Raw genomic sequence first — 14447 nt, 5'->3', positions numbered from 1 at the left:
TGATGATATGTTTGTCTCTTTTTGTCACACTAGTATGTTGCAGGTATGACAAGATGTCAGACTGTAGCGAAAGCTTCAAAATTCTTGAAAGGTAATTGTGACAGGTAAGACAAAATGCAGAGAGAAGGAAAAGTGTAACTATTAAAGGGTATTTAATGTGCATTATTGTTTAAATATTGTGACATTACATGTGAATTTATGTATCTCTTGGAATAAGTTTTTAAATAAATATAATTACAGCTTTCACAAGATTTCTTTGGTGTGTGATTGAAAAAGTAAATATGTTAAGGTGTTAAATTCATAATCAAACAATTTACAATCGCAATAAAACACTAGTTTGATTTATTGTAAGACTTATATTGCAAATGAAAATAACTGCATCTGAATTAATAGTGTCTAATCCAATGTCACAATCCCAGTCCTATCAAAATATTTTAAAAAAGGCTGGAAAGAGAATACATCCAATATCAGCAGTGCATCAAAAATATCTCAGCTGTATCAAAAATATATCTGAGATTTTTAATAAGAATGGGAAAAACACACATCCATTCTTTTTTAAGACACATCCCGTTAAGTCATTATCTGTTGCAGCAACTTTATTGTGGCTGACACCACAATAAAGTTGTCAGTGAACCATGTGAACCACAGTGGCCCCAACAAAGGGGCAAAAAAAGAAGAAAGAAAAACAAAACAGAAGATAAAGAAAATGTCGGAAAATATAGAGACTGAGGAGTGTACAGTTTAATTGTCTCTTGCTGATGGACTTGGGGATTTACTGAAAGTTTCTGGAAGTTGACAAGTTGGTCTCTGTCATTGAGGAAAGTCCACCAGGCCTGGCGTTGTGGTAACAGACAAAAATGTGTACAGTATGCTATAAGGACTGTGTGGGAAGCTGTCACAGCCCTGGCCTAAATACCAACTACTATGTTCCTTGCACGTGGTCTCAGCTGGTTGCCCATAAAGATACCCCCCTACACAATTCCCTCAGCACCTATTTTTTGCCGAACCTAGCAAAGATGTAGTGTGTCCAAGAGACAAGCTGTAATTTTCCATGCTGTAATGGCTATTTTTACAGCACCAAGCAGGGGAAATCTATCCCTAACCCACCCCCAATCCCCTCAGACACTTTCAGAAAATCACAGTCATACACAGAAGAATCCTCTTACCAGTCCTCTCTTGCATACTCTCAGACTCTCTTGCCCTATTTCTCTATCTGTCTCTCTCTCACACACGCACACACGCACAGACACACCAATCATCAGGCTCAACAATGACAAAAGGAGACACAGAATCCCAAGTGGGTGACATTTGACCCCTTGCAGCAGCCCAGTCATATATGAAGAGAGTGGTGACTGTGAGGAGGGGGCGCTGAAGGGAGATGGAGAGAGACTCAGGGAGAGCAGCCAGGCGTACAGAAGTACCCAGAGCAGGGAACACAGGGCGAGAAAAGCCTCTCAAATGGTCTCTGCACCAGTCAGGCCGACATAACCTGAGGCCAATGTACAATGTACCAAAAAGACCTCATGCTTATGGTCTAATGACAGCAAGGATTAGATTAGCGGTCAGGCAGTCAATGGATGTCAGAGCAAGCGCAAATGAACTGTGTGAGTCCGTTTCCTGTGTGCTTATGCAACATTTTTTGTAAGTATTCAAATTTCAAATTAAACCTATTTAGCACAATAGCTCACTTCAATAATCAGCTCCGACCAATCATTTATTGTTGTACAAGAGAAGAAATTACTTTTATATTAAAAAACTCAACTTTCTCTGTATTAAGGGTGTATTTGTGTGGAAAATGTAGGACACATTATTTCACACTGAAGTAAAACTGACCAGTGGATGACATTCACCTTATCTGGGAAGGTACCGTCCTTTCTTGTAGCACTAGACGTTATCAAGAGGGTTTTAAAAATGAGAGAGGCTGTGCACAAAAATAGAAGCAGGCGGAATACACTGTAGAGTATCTGACATCTTCTGCCAGAAATCTCCTGTGCATATATACCTTGAGCCAGAGACCGGAGATGCTCTGTTTACATACGAATGGATCAATAGGCAAGACAATTTCTCAGCAGCTCTAAGAAAAGAAGCCTGAATGCCGGTGCAGTGTGCGTCGCAGCCGTGCTTAACAAAACAAAGGCAAAGCAGTGAGGCCACCCTTGAACCTCACACTCACAAAAGCAACAGACACCTTTAGCAAGATTATGTCAACTAACAGGATCTTGTAGGAGTTTGCTCCTACATTTGCTTTGCTCACTTACAAATAAAGACTGGCAGCATGCTCACACTTGCAGGCTGGATCGCATTCACTTTCCTTCCAAACCCCATTTATTCATCGCCATCTATCACCCACCCCCCTTTTTTCTTTGTACTTTGACTTTTAACATTCTTCTTGGCTTCAAATTTTTCAGCAGTCCTCAGAGTCTTCCTGTCACCCTCACCTACCTCTTTCCATTTCCATTTTGCTCAGTTTTCCTCCTGAACTAACAAACTGGTTCTGACTGGAGCGAGTGGGGGGAATAGGGGAGGGATTCTATAATTAAATGTTTATGGCAGATTGTAACAATAAACAAGAGACTTCTTCAGATACTTTCAACAGGGTTGGCAAGAGCACTGTCACCTGCTGGCATCGAACACCGCCACCATGCAGTGCAAATTACACTTTTTTTTCTACTCAACAAAAGGTAATGAAAGAAGTGTTACATTATATTAAAACAGATTTGCATTTTCAGATTATATAGAACATTCTCAAATACAAAGAAGAAACCCTGAACAAATATTCAACTGGAACACAAGGTTGTACATCTATTTCCTTATGTTTCTCTCTTGATCCGTCCAAATCTCATAAAAGATTCTGAAACTGTAGCACAGGCTCCTGGGAGCTGAGAAGAGGTCAATCTCGCCCCCTGCATAATCGTTGTGTTGGAGTGTCTGATTGTATTAGAGGTGAGTGAATAACAGTAGCTCGCAGAAATAGCATCATGTTTTGAACTATCACTGCAATTCATAGCCCTGTGACTGACTCAGTTTGTATTCATTCTCCCACACTCAACTCTATTTATCAGCAGTGGTTGAAGGACAAGCACAGTGCTATGGCTAGGACACTCTGAAATTAAGAATGGGCCCATTCACTGCAGAACTGGTATCAAATTATACAAGTCAGTGCTGTAAGTGGCAAGAATGAGTTGCTGCACATATTTTCATGTAGTCATTGTAATTCGGTCAGATGCTTAAGTTATAATGTTTAATTTTCTGCACACATATACGGTATACTGTAGTCATTCACATCACTTTTGATTGACAAGGTCAGTCATTTATTTAGTCATTTGATTTTAAATTAAAGTACACATGCAGGAGGTCTAAAATTGGTAGAGCAAACTCTCAATAGCGAAGGTAGGAAACTAAACTATTTTATTTTATTTTTAATGCATCATCAATCAAAACAAATACCTGTGAACCTAATTTGGCTGCCATTTAATAGACACAAGGCTTTTTGTCTGGTTAGCTTACCTGGAGCTAAAAAAAAACTAACTGCCCTTTCATAAAGTTCTTATAGATATGCTTCTACCGCTATAATTCAAGTATGAATGTGTAAATATGATGGCCCTTGATTCAAGGACCTTGACCAAATAGATGCTGACAAGTACCTAATTAGAATTGTTTATATTAGTATTCAATATCCATCTCCTTTCTTGGAAGCACTGATTCAATCGTTCTTCAGATGGTTGGAAAGTAACAAGTCTGCAAATAGTTCACCATTTAAAACACATCTTGTTTATTTAATCTCACAAAACGAAATCTTTATGGGGTTTCAAGTGCTGGGCAATTTCTCAGCTGCGAGCAGTGACTTCATGGAGTCTTTTTCGTCACCTTGAAGTTGCCAGGCAACCAGTAGAGTCACTGCTCTCAGCTACAGACCTTTCTGTAGAGTCAGACCAGCTGTTTGACGAGTTCACACTTTTTCTATGTTTCGGCTTGGCATGGGATGGCAGATGTTTCCAACCCTAATAGATGCATGGCTTACAAAGCTGGAGAAGTGTTAATACACGATAATAAAAGCACACTATTTGTGCAATTGTAGGGAAATGTATGTGAGTGAAGCAGTCACAGTCCAATGCTCATATTACTATGACTACGTGTAATCACTATTTAACATTTAAATGAAGAAGGGGGTCCAATAAGCAAAGTAAACAGTGTGGTGAGAGTTCACTCCGTAACAACTGGGTGCTGTTTATGAATATGTATGATGTAACAAATGCCTAGGAGCTGACCTACTTCTGTGTCTCCTCTGCTCATGACTTGGTCCCCTTCTGGGGTAATTCTGTCATCTTGCAACATACTGTAATAGCAGGAAGCATGCGACACTCATGTACAAATCAACATGCTCCCATTTGATGGTTTTGCAAGTAACGATCACTGTCTGCTTGAGAGAGTGTGCTCAGTAGGTGGATGTGCAGCCGTATGAAAAGTCAGGGTTGGGTAATGACAGGTTATTCATTCCCAGCATGTTTACTGATGAGACAATTGATGATGACAATTTTGTTATCTTGGCTTGTCTAAATGTAGTTGTTAAGATAAAAAAAAAAAATACAGATTTTGCCATGTGTCATGTTAAAAAACAACTAATGTTTAAATGTGCTCTCAAGTAGTCATGTGACACGAACACAAGGAAAGGCAGGAAATGGAGTAAATGTGTGATGGACATGTAGGCACAGACAAAAGCGAGCTCTCGACATAACTGGGGCTGCACACTGGAGAGAACTCGTCTGCACCATCTCATAAAATATCTTTATCTGGGATCATCTTGGTATGGTGCCAAACACTGTTAGCTTCAGGAGCTGGGAAAGAAAAAATCTATTTCAGACAACATAAGAGACGGAAAGCTGGCAGCAGCTCAAATCAGACTTCTAACATTTGATAAGTTAAAATGGGCTGATTTGGTGTATCCCTCGAATGGTTGCAATCCAATACATTCCTCCTGTGGCTATCAAAACACAAGAACAGGGGTGAGAGAGGGTGAGAGGCAAATCGTTTCATCCCCTCAACAGCTTAATGGAAGAAGAAGGAAAATGTACTAGTAGCTTATTCTATGGTAAAAGGAAGCTTTGCACACTTTTCACCCTGCTCCTCTCCTGACTTTCCCTTCGCTTGTTCTGTCATAGCAGCACTCAAGGTGAGCACAATTATGTCTCAAGGACACGTTGCCCTCAACCAGGGTCAGAGGTCTCGCAGAGGACCACATTAATGGCAAACCCCTCCTGCTTAACATTTCGCATCTAATTTGGAAAGTGCTGTACAGAGCCTTTAATTAACATCAGCCCTTGCCAAGGTTTGCAACCTGCTAGAACACCAATCCCCCTCGCTCTCTTACATACTGAAGCTTCACTGCCTCACATGCCAATTCATTTGTTGAGTGCTGAAATGCATCGACTTAGAAAAGCTCCCTGGTCACCCCAATGTGAACTGAGGGACTTGTTGGAGCATTTGTATGTGGGAGACAGAGATGTGGGAGTGCAATTTATGTAGAGGGCCCTCATGCCAACATTTCTAAGACAAGATGCTTCTTCAACAGGCAACTAATATAAATTTAGCAGCAGTATGGTGACGGAGAGCATTACTGCACTTTCAGAAAAGCACATGCATTGATGTAATTAGTTATGAGACATGACAAAAAATAAATACATTTTCAGCTAAACACCTTTATATTTGGTCTTTGGTTCTTGTTTGGAGTTAAGGCTCAAATGACTACCAAGATTTAGATTTAGATTTAAGAAGATATTTTAGATTTAAGTGAAACGTAGATTCATGGTACCCATATGTACAAAGCTAATTTTTTTGTAATACTAAAACCAGCAACAGGCAGTTTGGGTGAAAATTAGATAAAATGAGATAGGATTTTTTACTTCGCCTTCCTGCCATTTCGCCATTACTGGAATCTTGCTTTTTTGTGAGATTAGAAATTAGAAATGTCTCCTACTTCTCAATTGGTAATGAAAGTAAAAATATGACTTACTGGAGTTTGCATGAGGTTGGAAATAGCTTTAGTCTGCACCTCCACCAATTACAGTGAATAAAAAGCACGGAACGTGGGTGCACCATGGCTTCCTGCTGAGAGCAGACAGGAAACAGACGGCGCAAAATGTGGTCAACCAAAATTACAGTGTGCCTGTAGATTGCCAGTGACACTCCCGTTACTGCAGCGCACACTGAGTCACCAAAATATGGAACAGGGAGAATCCTTGCTCCACATCAGGAAAATGCCACTGTGCCTGCATGAAGTTAGATCCCACAAGCTAGGGTGATGACAAATGTGCTTTCTGATACACATTTAACTGGCATGATATGAGCTGGGTATAAAATAGGTTGCTTCTGAGGATTCAGAAAATGGATCCAGAGTGGCAGTTAGCAGCTTATAAGCAGACATTGGCTCTGCTTGCACTAAATGGTTACTGGGCAGCTCAAACTGCATTATGGCCCAAACCAGCAGCGTTAGCGCTCTGGATGACACAAGCTCTGCTAGAAATAGATGAGGTAGCACAATAGACAGGGCCGGCAAAAGTGAATACAGTCAGCTGTAGCTCAGCAAGAACCAGCTGAAATAGGACCAGTGATTACAGCACCATGGACAGCACCGGTTTGCCCTATCTAAGTCAGCACCATGGAGAGCGCTTGCTGAGCAGGCACCAAAGAAAATAGATCACTCAGGAAGGGTCGGTGCTCACTGAGCTGCATCTACCCTAACACAATAATGCCAGTTTAGACACACAATCAAGGCGGTCGTCTTCATGCTGTTTGGGTTTTTTTTTTTTTTTGCCAGCCTTGATTTATGACCCATCTGTCCATAGAACCTAAAAATTTTGCCCCCTCGGTTGTTTAGAGCTTTCAGGGGACACTGTGAGAACAGAACCCCACAGACGGCGCTATCCATGTCTGTACAGGAAGTGATTTCTGTAGACACAACTGCACTCTGAGCGATGCTATGCTAATGTCTCTCCAAATAGGGGCTTTTCACGACATGTCAGACAAATTAGGGAACTAAAAGGCGAGATAGGAGGACAAACATGCGTAGACACACAGACAAATACGCGGACGCACACACTCACACAACTGTGCAGGAAGATAACAACAAAGAAAGCCTATGAGAGTGACAGAGGTGGCTCATACAACAGCACAGAGTAAGGGGGAAGGGTGATGTGGTGGGGGAAGGGTGTGTGTATGCATGCTAGTGTGCCTTTGTGTCTACCATGGGGCATTAAGAAGCCCAGGAGATGTTTTTCTGGAAAGTGGCTGGTTTGGAGAGGCAGCAGCTGTTGTTGGACTAAACTGAATGTCACTGACTGGCTAAACCACGCAATGCCCCTATCAGCACAGCGAGGGCACTGTTGAGCAGTAGTGACCTCCACCAGCTTCAAGGAGGTGAAGGAGGTGGTTGGTGGAAACAAGCCAAGTGAACTTACAGTCTCCTAAAAAGCAGCTCTTTTGATGCTGTACATGTGTGCGCGTGTGTGTATATATACATACATACATATATGTGTGTGCGTGTGTGTGCATAAGCCAGTGCATGTGGTCATGACATACATCTCCACCCTGCCTAATCGGGGGGAAAGAGGGGGAGGGGAGAATGACAAGTGTGAGTCAAGTTGTCATGCTACGACTGGCGATACACTCTCTCACTGGCCCTGGAGCGGAGCTCTTTATAGCAACAAGCTTGGTTCTGACACACACACAGAAAGGATGATGGCTCTGCACCTGCATTTCACCCAGCAGACAAGTCGTCAAACAGAGGTGGATATCATGCGTGATACACATTCTGCTGCATCCTGCATTACCTAAAGCTTCCATTACTTTCTACATCAATGATGCAGAGCTTTGGGTCACACGTTATAGATTTATTGACCTATCAGTGAGGCTAGAGTTTTGTACAGCAAGGCAATACTGTATGATGACAAAACTTTTACGATACCATTCATAATATAGTTTTTCCTGTACACTCCTTCAATTTAAACAAGTGCTACAGCTTAACTATTCTGTCTTTATCCTCAAAGGAGCTTTTCTCTTTCTTCACACTTCATTTCAAGACAGGCCCATCTGCTTCATTTACTTTTACAACCATCCTCAAACCCCACTGGGACGAGCATGTTACCTCCTTCTCTCCTGGCAGTGTCACAGTTATGATCAAAAGCTGACTGTAAGTGCATGCATACCAAATCGACACATATGCAGACTGTTGTGTGTGTGTCAGGAACAAGTGTGGACAAAACAAATGGTGAAGCCAACGCTGAACCCTCTTGTGTCAGTTAATTATTTTCAGCGCTGCAGATGCTGTCGCTAAGTGAAGACACAGCTTAAGACTTTGCTGAGGGCACAGCTTTGTGAAGGCGCGCCGGCCCTTTAAATAATACTTGAACTACAGGCAAGGGATGGGGCTCTGGCTACCAACACTGATACAGCAGACGCAGCCTGATGGCAATTATTTAGACGTCTACTTGCTAATTATAATAGAGGATGACAGGTGCCCAAAACAATTTGAGTGCAAACTGCCTGTGAGCTTGTGCGTGTGGTTGTCCCTGCTTATGGTTAGAGATAAAGATAGCCAAGCCAATGTCTCGTCAAACAAACGTCTCTTTCACTTCTCAGCTGGGTTCTAACTCTTCTGATGCTATCTGATGAGCATGTTGTTACTGGGATGCTGCATTGTTGCTGGTTTCACCGGTTACCCAAAGCTAATTGAAATAGACCTGTAAGGTATGAAAGGGATCGCAACAGGATCACAACAGTAATGATGAGACTGTTACAAAGTAACTTAAGTTGGGACTTTGGGTTGGGGGGGATTGGCTGGCATTTAATTTTGTTGAATTACTATTTTTATCCACAAATAAAGGAATATGATATTTTATTTTTATATGATGTATCTAATTACATTTCCACTTAGAATGTATGTATACCACTTGGACAAATCAATTGGTTTATATTCATTCTACTTGGCTGTTGAGAAAACTGAATCTTGACAGACATATCAGAATCACACAGTTTTTTTCCAAACCTTGTGTATACATTAGTCACAATTGACACTCAAGCTTTCTATAACATTTCTTTTCCTGCCTCTTTTCTTTTCAAGTCCTCATCAAATCATCCATTATCATGTCCCAAAAGACCTCTTAGTGCCACAAACCAAGCACCATTTAACATACATAAAAGACACACAGCCATACTCACACACAGCTCTTGGAGCTGAGGGGAGACATTGAGTCTTCCCATGGGACAGAGGAAAGAAGGGGGAGGAGCCAGTAGGTGTTAGAGGGTATATCCAATCTATGAAATCAAGGCAGTTGACTGGTGAATAATGAATATAAATTGAATGCTCTTCGCTGGCATCGCTGTGTGTGGCTGCAGTGAGTAGGAGAGCGAGCTGATGCACAGCTGTTAACATGATGGGGTGATTGTGGGGTGTGTTTATACACACTTAAGACAGGACTGTATTACTGTCTGTCTGTCACTTTGTCTGCTTTTTTCCTTTATTGCTTGACTCGGTGTGTGTGTGTGTGCGTGCCAGTGTGCACTTCTGTGTCTGTGAATGAGGCCTATTGACTTCCTCTACTGTGACCCTCTGACTCCTGACAACTCCAATCAGTAGGATGAGTGGGATGCAAAGGGGGATGTGTGATTCGAACAGCGAAGTTATGATGAGGATGTGCATCTGTGTGTGTGTGTGTGTGTCTATAAGGGTTAGGGTCTTGTGTGTGTGAAGGAGTGAGAGAGACAAGAGCTCTGTAAGATAATTGTTGCAATACATGAAAAAACAAGCTTTTTTCCACTTGATTAATACATTTTTATCTGTGCAGTGTAATGTAAATGAATGAAGACAATATTAGTGCCAGGTCTAGTGTAATTAATGTCATGAAATCTGTTTTACCATTAAAAAAAAAAAACACTTAAGAAAAATTGTATCGTACGAGCAGATTGTTGAGTAAAGATATAACCATAAAAGAAACGAAATGAATAAATATTGTTCAAGGCCTCCACCTGAAATAGGCAAAATGTGGGAGTTGCATTTTCAATAAAAGTCGCTATTTGGAGACATTCACTGCTGCTGAGTGCAACATCATAACCATCTCACCTACTATTAAATTGGCAATTATCTATTAGCACCGTTGCCTGCACTGGGGTTTGTAAGAGTCATATGCCAAACACATAACCTGCCATTTTCTATCAAGAAGGTCCAGATTTAGATTCTGCATCAGTCCCTACATGATGCCAGGCGCCTCTGTGAATGAGAGAGAGGAGAACCGTTGCACTTTGCTTAACACAAACACAATGCCAGATGGTTTTCTTCTCCGCTTAAGAGGAGAGCGAACCCGACGCCATTCACACACACGTATGTGTGATTTTTAACACACACACCCCAAAAGGAAAAAAATAAACAGTACACTGTCAGCCTCCTTCAGCCAGTTAAGCCATGTGGAAAATCAACGCTCCCTTTACTGTTACCCGGCCTAATAGTTGTGTAAACAGCAGACATGGCTAAAAATAATACGTAAACATTTTAGTTCTTTAAGTGGTGAAGTTGATAAAAAGACAATTCAGATACTGTAATGTAACTACTCACATTGAAGTGCATTACAATGTCAGCAACAGACTTTATTAATGTCTAAGGGGGAAATTCATAGAGCCACAGCTGCTGACATCCACACTAACACTAAACAAGATAAAATGCAATAAATAATCTAATTACGTCTATTCTACACTATTCTTGGGCAGCATGGTGCCATAGTGGTTAGCGCTGTTGCCCAACACTAACAAGGTCATGGTGGTTCCCGGCCTGGGGCCTTTCTTTGTGGAGTCTGCATGTTCTCTCCGTGCTTGTATGGGTTTCCTCCCGCCATCCAAAGACATAATGTTTGGGTTAAGTGGTGACTCAACTCTCCGTAGGTCTGAGAGTGAGTTGTTGCCGGTCTCTGTCTGTCTGTCTGTCTGTCTCTCTCTCTATGTTGCGATGGACTGGCGACCTGTTCAGGGTGCATCCAGCCCTCACCAAATGTGAGCTAGAATAGCCCCCCCCGCGACATGGAAATGGATAAATGCTATAAGATGAATGAATGAATATACCTTTCAACAAGCTAACATGGTCATAATGTCATGCTGTTTGGCAGGTATTTTGTGAGGCACACATGTATGTGCCAGGTTTTATGGCAATCTAAAATAAATGTTAACGTTCATGGTGGCTCTAGAGGAAACGTCATTAGGATTCATCCTCTGGGTACCATGTATGCATATCCATCCATCTATTCAACATTAAGATATCACACAATTCAACCTACTAGTTGCACAAAAAGGTCATCAACATCAACGATCATCAACATCAGTAATATATTGATTTTTCTGTATGAAACAACATACTGACCATTCTACACTGCTATGCCACAACAATTTAATAAAAACTGCAACTTTTTTGTAATGGTTATCGCCATTATGATAACCTGCAGTTACAATTACACTTACACAATGTTTTCCTGCTGATTAGAAAAGTCTGTATGAGTCTGTTAAGAACAACCTTGTGCAGGCATGAAGACTAATGAATATGACATACTGGATGGCATTCAAGCAAATGGACCGTTACTACACTTCAACCTGTAATGGAACTCCTCATGTTCTCCTATTTCTCTCACAACACAAAGAAATAAAAGTGCGTAAGTATGCTTACTGAGCCCACAGAAGCTAGGCAGACAATCTGAAAAAACATGAAGGAATATGATTTATGTCTAATCTGGACACTGGCTTTCATGAGGCTGTAACTGCACTTTCATTTCGGAAAGTAGTGTGTTACTCACCAAGAGCCCTGTAAAAAAAACTCTGCTTCATGCAATGATATAGTTTGGGTACATGAGACTCATGGTGCACACCCAGTCTGCAGGTAGCTCTGTTTCGCATTACTAGATGGGTGAAATTGAAGTGTGTTCCATTCCAGAGGTAGAGGTCCTTTGTGAAAGGTTTAATATATGTGTCAGCCACATGACATATCAGCCAATAATTGGCTTTCCGTTGTTTACAACCAACATGATTTTTTTTTCCCATTTTTCTCCTCCCAACGCTCGCAGGCTTTCAGGCACTCTTTCCTGGGCACGTAAAAAGCGTCACATTATAAATTCCCTGGTCTATTATTACCTTTGCTGTAATGACACATCCCACACAGCTCGTGCCAAAGAGCTCCGCTTAGGAACAGGCCCAAGGCACTATGTTACACTTTGCTAACTGCATTGTAGTGATTGAAATCTGAAAACCAAGTGCACAAACTCGTTTTTCTTTTACCCTGTCTGCCTGATTTCCCTCTTTCGGGTTTTGTTCATTCACTAGTTTGCACACTTGGTTTTAACAAACCAGCTTAGATAAAATGCACCAAGAGGACTATTAAGTGAGGTAGAATGTGTACAAGCCAAACCAAAGTCCCAGAAGCATTATATAAAATTAAAATGGACTGATCAGTTATCCAACCCAATTTTTGAAATATTACTATAACTTACATTACTTGCAATTCTCTGCACTGAACTCCCTTTTTAAGGACAAATAAAGCTGTCTGATTTGAAACATCTATTCATTCATTTATCTTCTAAAGCTCATCTGTTTCTGTGTCACAGGGGTTGCTGGAGCCAATGCAAGCTCACATTGGGCGAGGGCGGGTTGTGGGTTTGGGCCAGAACCAAACCCACAACCCTCTTGTTGTGGGGCAACAGCGCGAACCACTACCCTGCTGTGCTGCCCTGAACAATCTAGAACCGATTCAATTAATTTGTCATATGTCTATGTGCGCGCACGCACGCACGCACGCACGCACACACACACGCGCACGCACACACACACACACACACACACACACACACACACGCACACGCACACGCACACGCACACACACACACACACGTTCATGTATTTATATACAGATAAATTTAATATCAATACGCTCCAGGATCTCCATAGCAGCATAAAATGTGAAGTCATCAAGTCTTAGCTTTATGCATGGGGGAATATTCAGCCCCTCAACAGATATAAGTCTAAAAGACAACAGCATAACCTGCATAGATATGATTGACTTGCCTAATCCAATTACATTAAGGAACGGTTGTTCATTTAAAATGTACATTAAGCTCCAATTTGAAGAATATTTTCTGATTAGCAGACAGCAACAAGCAGACTAATTGTTGTGTCAGGTGATTTGTGCTGCACAACATGATTCACATGCTGTCAATCAAGCTTGACTCCTGGATGTAGGAATGCACTGTTGCTTTCCAGCTGCTACACCTTCCACATGAAAACTGCATGGAGGCAAATCCTTGAGTATAGTGTGCATTCATATCAGTGCATTGAGCTCGCTTACATTTGTTTATCCATAGTTGTATTTAAGAGCCCTGACATTTACCAAAATTGATTTCCTTCACAGCCTTGCATTTGTTTGAACATACAACGGCAATGACTCTGTAATCCCATTTTAATTAGAAAGATGTAGTGAGCACGCTAAGCTCACGCGCTCTATTCCCCACAGCGATGCCACACTGGCAAGGAATCAATCACCAAGGCACCGGTTGCCAGGGCAACGAGCGGGGGGCTTCTGCACTACAGTCTAAATGGTAAATGATTGTCGGTCTAACTCATTGGCGAATATGAGGAGTTTTTATCTTTCTCCCTGTCTCTCTCACTCTTCTTTCTGCCCCCCCCATCCCCAAATCCTCCTCTAGCCGCATATCCAGAGAGTTAATTAAAAGCAGGCAACATGAAATAAATCTAAATCTGAGTAGAAATGAAACATACAGTACAAATTGAATTCCCACGTCAAGGGGTTTGAGGTTGGGCGGATAGGTGGGGGGTGGCAGGAAGGCAGTGTAGTAGTGAGAAATGAATATGCAGTGTGAGAGAGGTGTGAAATGGGAAAAAAACAACAAAAACATACACATGCTTATAGAGGCTGGTGAACAGACAAAGGGTGGCAGGGGAATCCATCAGATCACTTGTATCAGATTTTGATTTGGACCCTCATTCTGCATGGTCTTGAGTCAGGCACAGTGTAATGCAGGCTTTGTTTTTGTTTTTTTGTTTTTTTTTTGCACAACCCTCGGATTTTCTTTTCTTTCAACACTGGAGCTCGAGTGAGGCAACATTGACAACTCGAGAGCTATTAGCCACCAGTTTGCACAAATGTGATAAATGAATTTGAAATGCAGACAACACGGTTACATGAAAACCTAAACCCTGAAAAACACGAGTTTGTGAGTTACAGCCACTCACTCTGCTTTTCTCTTCATTCAGATGGAAGTACAAGTATATCACAACTACATATCCTACCAATTAAAATGATGCGCATATACAGCCACAAAAAATTCATTTTCCCAAATGAACTTAACATTTATGCAAAATAAAACAAATGTCGCAATTCATTTTGCAAATTTTCATTATGCAACAAA

The 14447-nt window shown here is 41.4% G+C and overlaps 1 protein-coding gene across 1 annotated transcript in view; it reads right to left on the bottom strand.

The window, feature by feature from the left end:
- LOC115058750 (glucosidase 2 subunit beta-like) overlaps positions 1-14447 on the bottom strand; it is a 105444-nt gene that overhangs the window by 35065 nt on the left and 55932 nt on the right. The gene's annotated exons all lie outside the window — the stretch shown is intronic.

Source organism: Echeneis naucrates, chromosome 18 (genome assembly GCF_900963305.1).
Source record: "Echeneis naucrates chromosome 18, fEcheNa1.1, whole genome shotgun sequence".
Lineage (NCBI taxonomy): Eukaryota > Metazoa > Chordata > Actinopteri > Carangiformes > Echeneidae > Echeneis > Echeneis naucrates.
The sequence above is the reverse complement of the archived record's forward strand: the minus strand, read 5'-3'. Positions and strand labels throughout refer to the sequence as shown.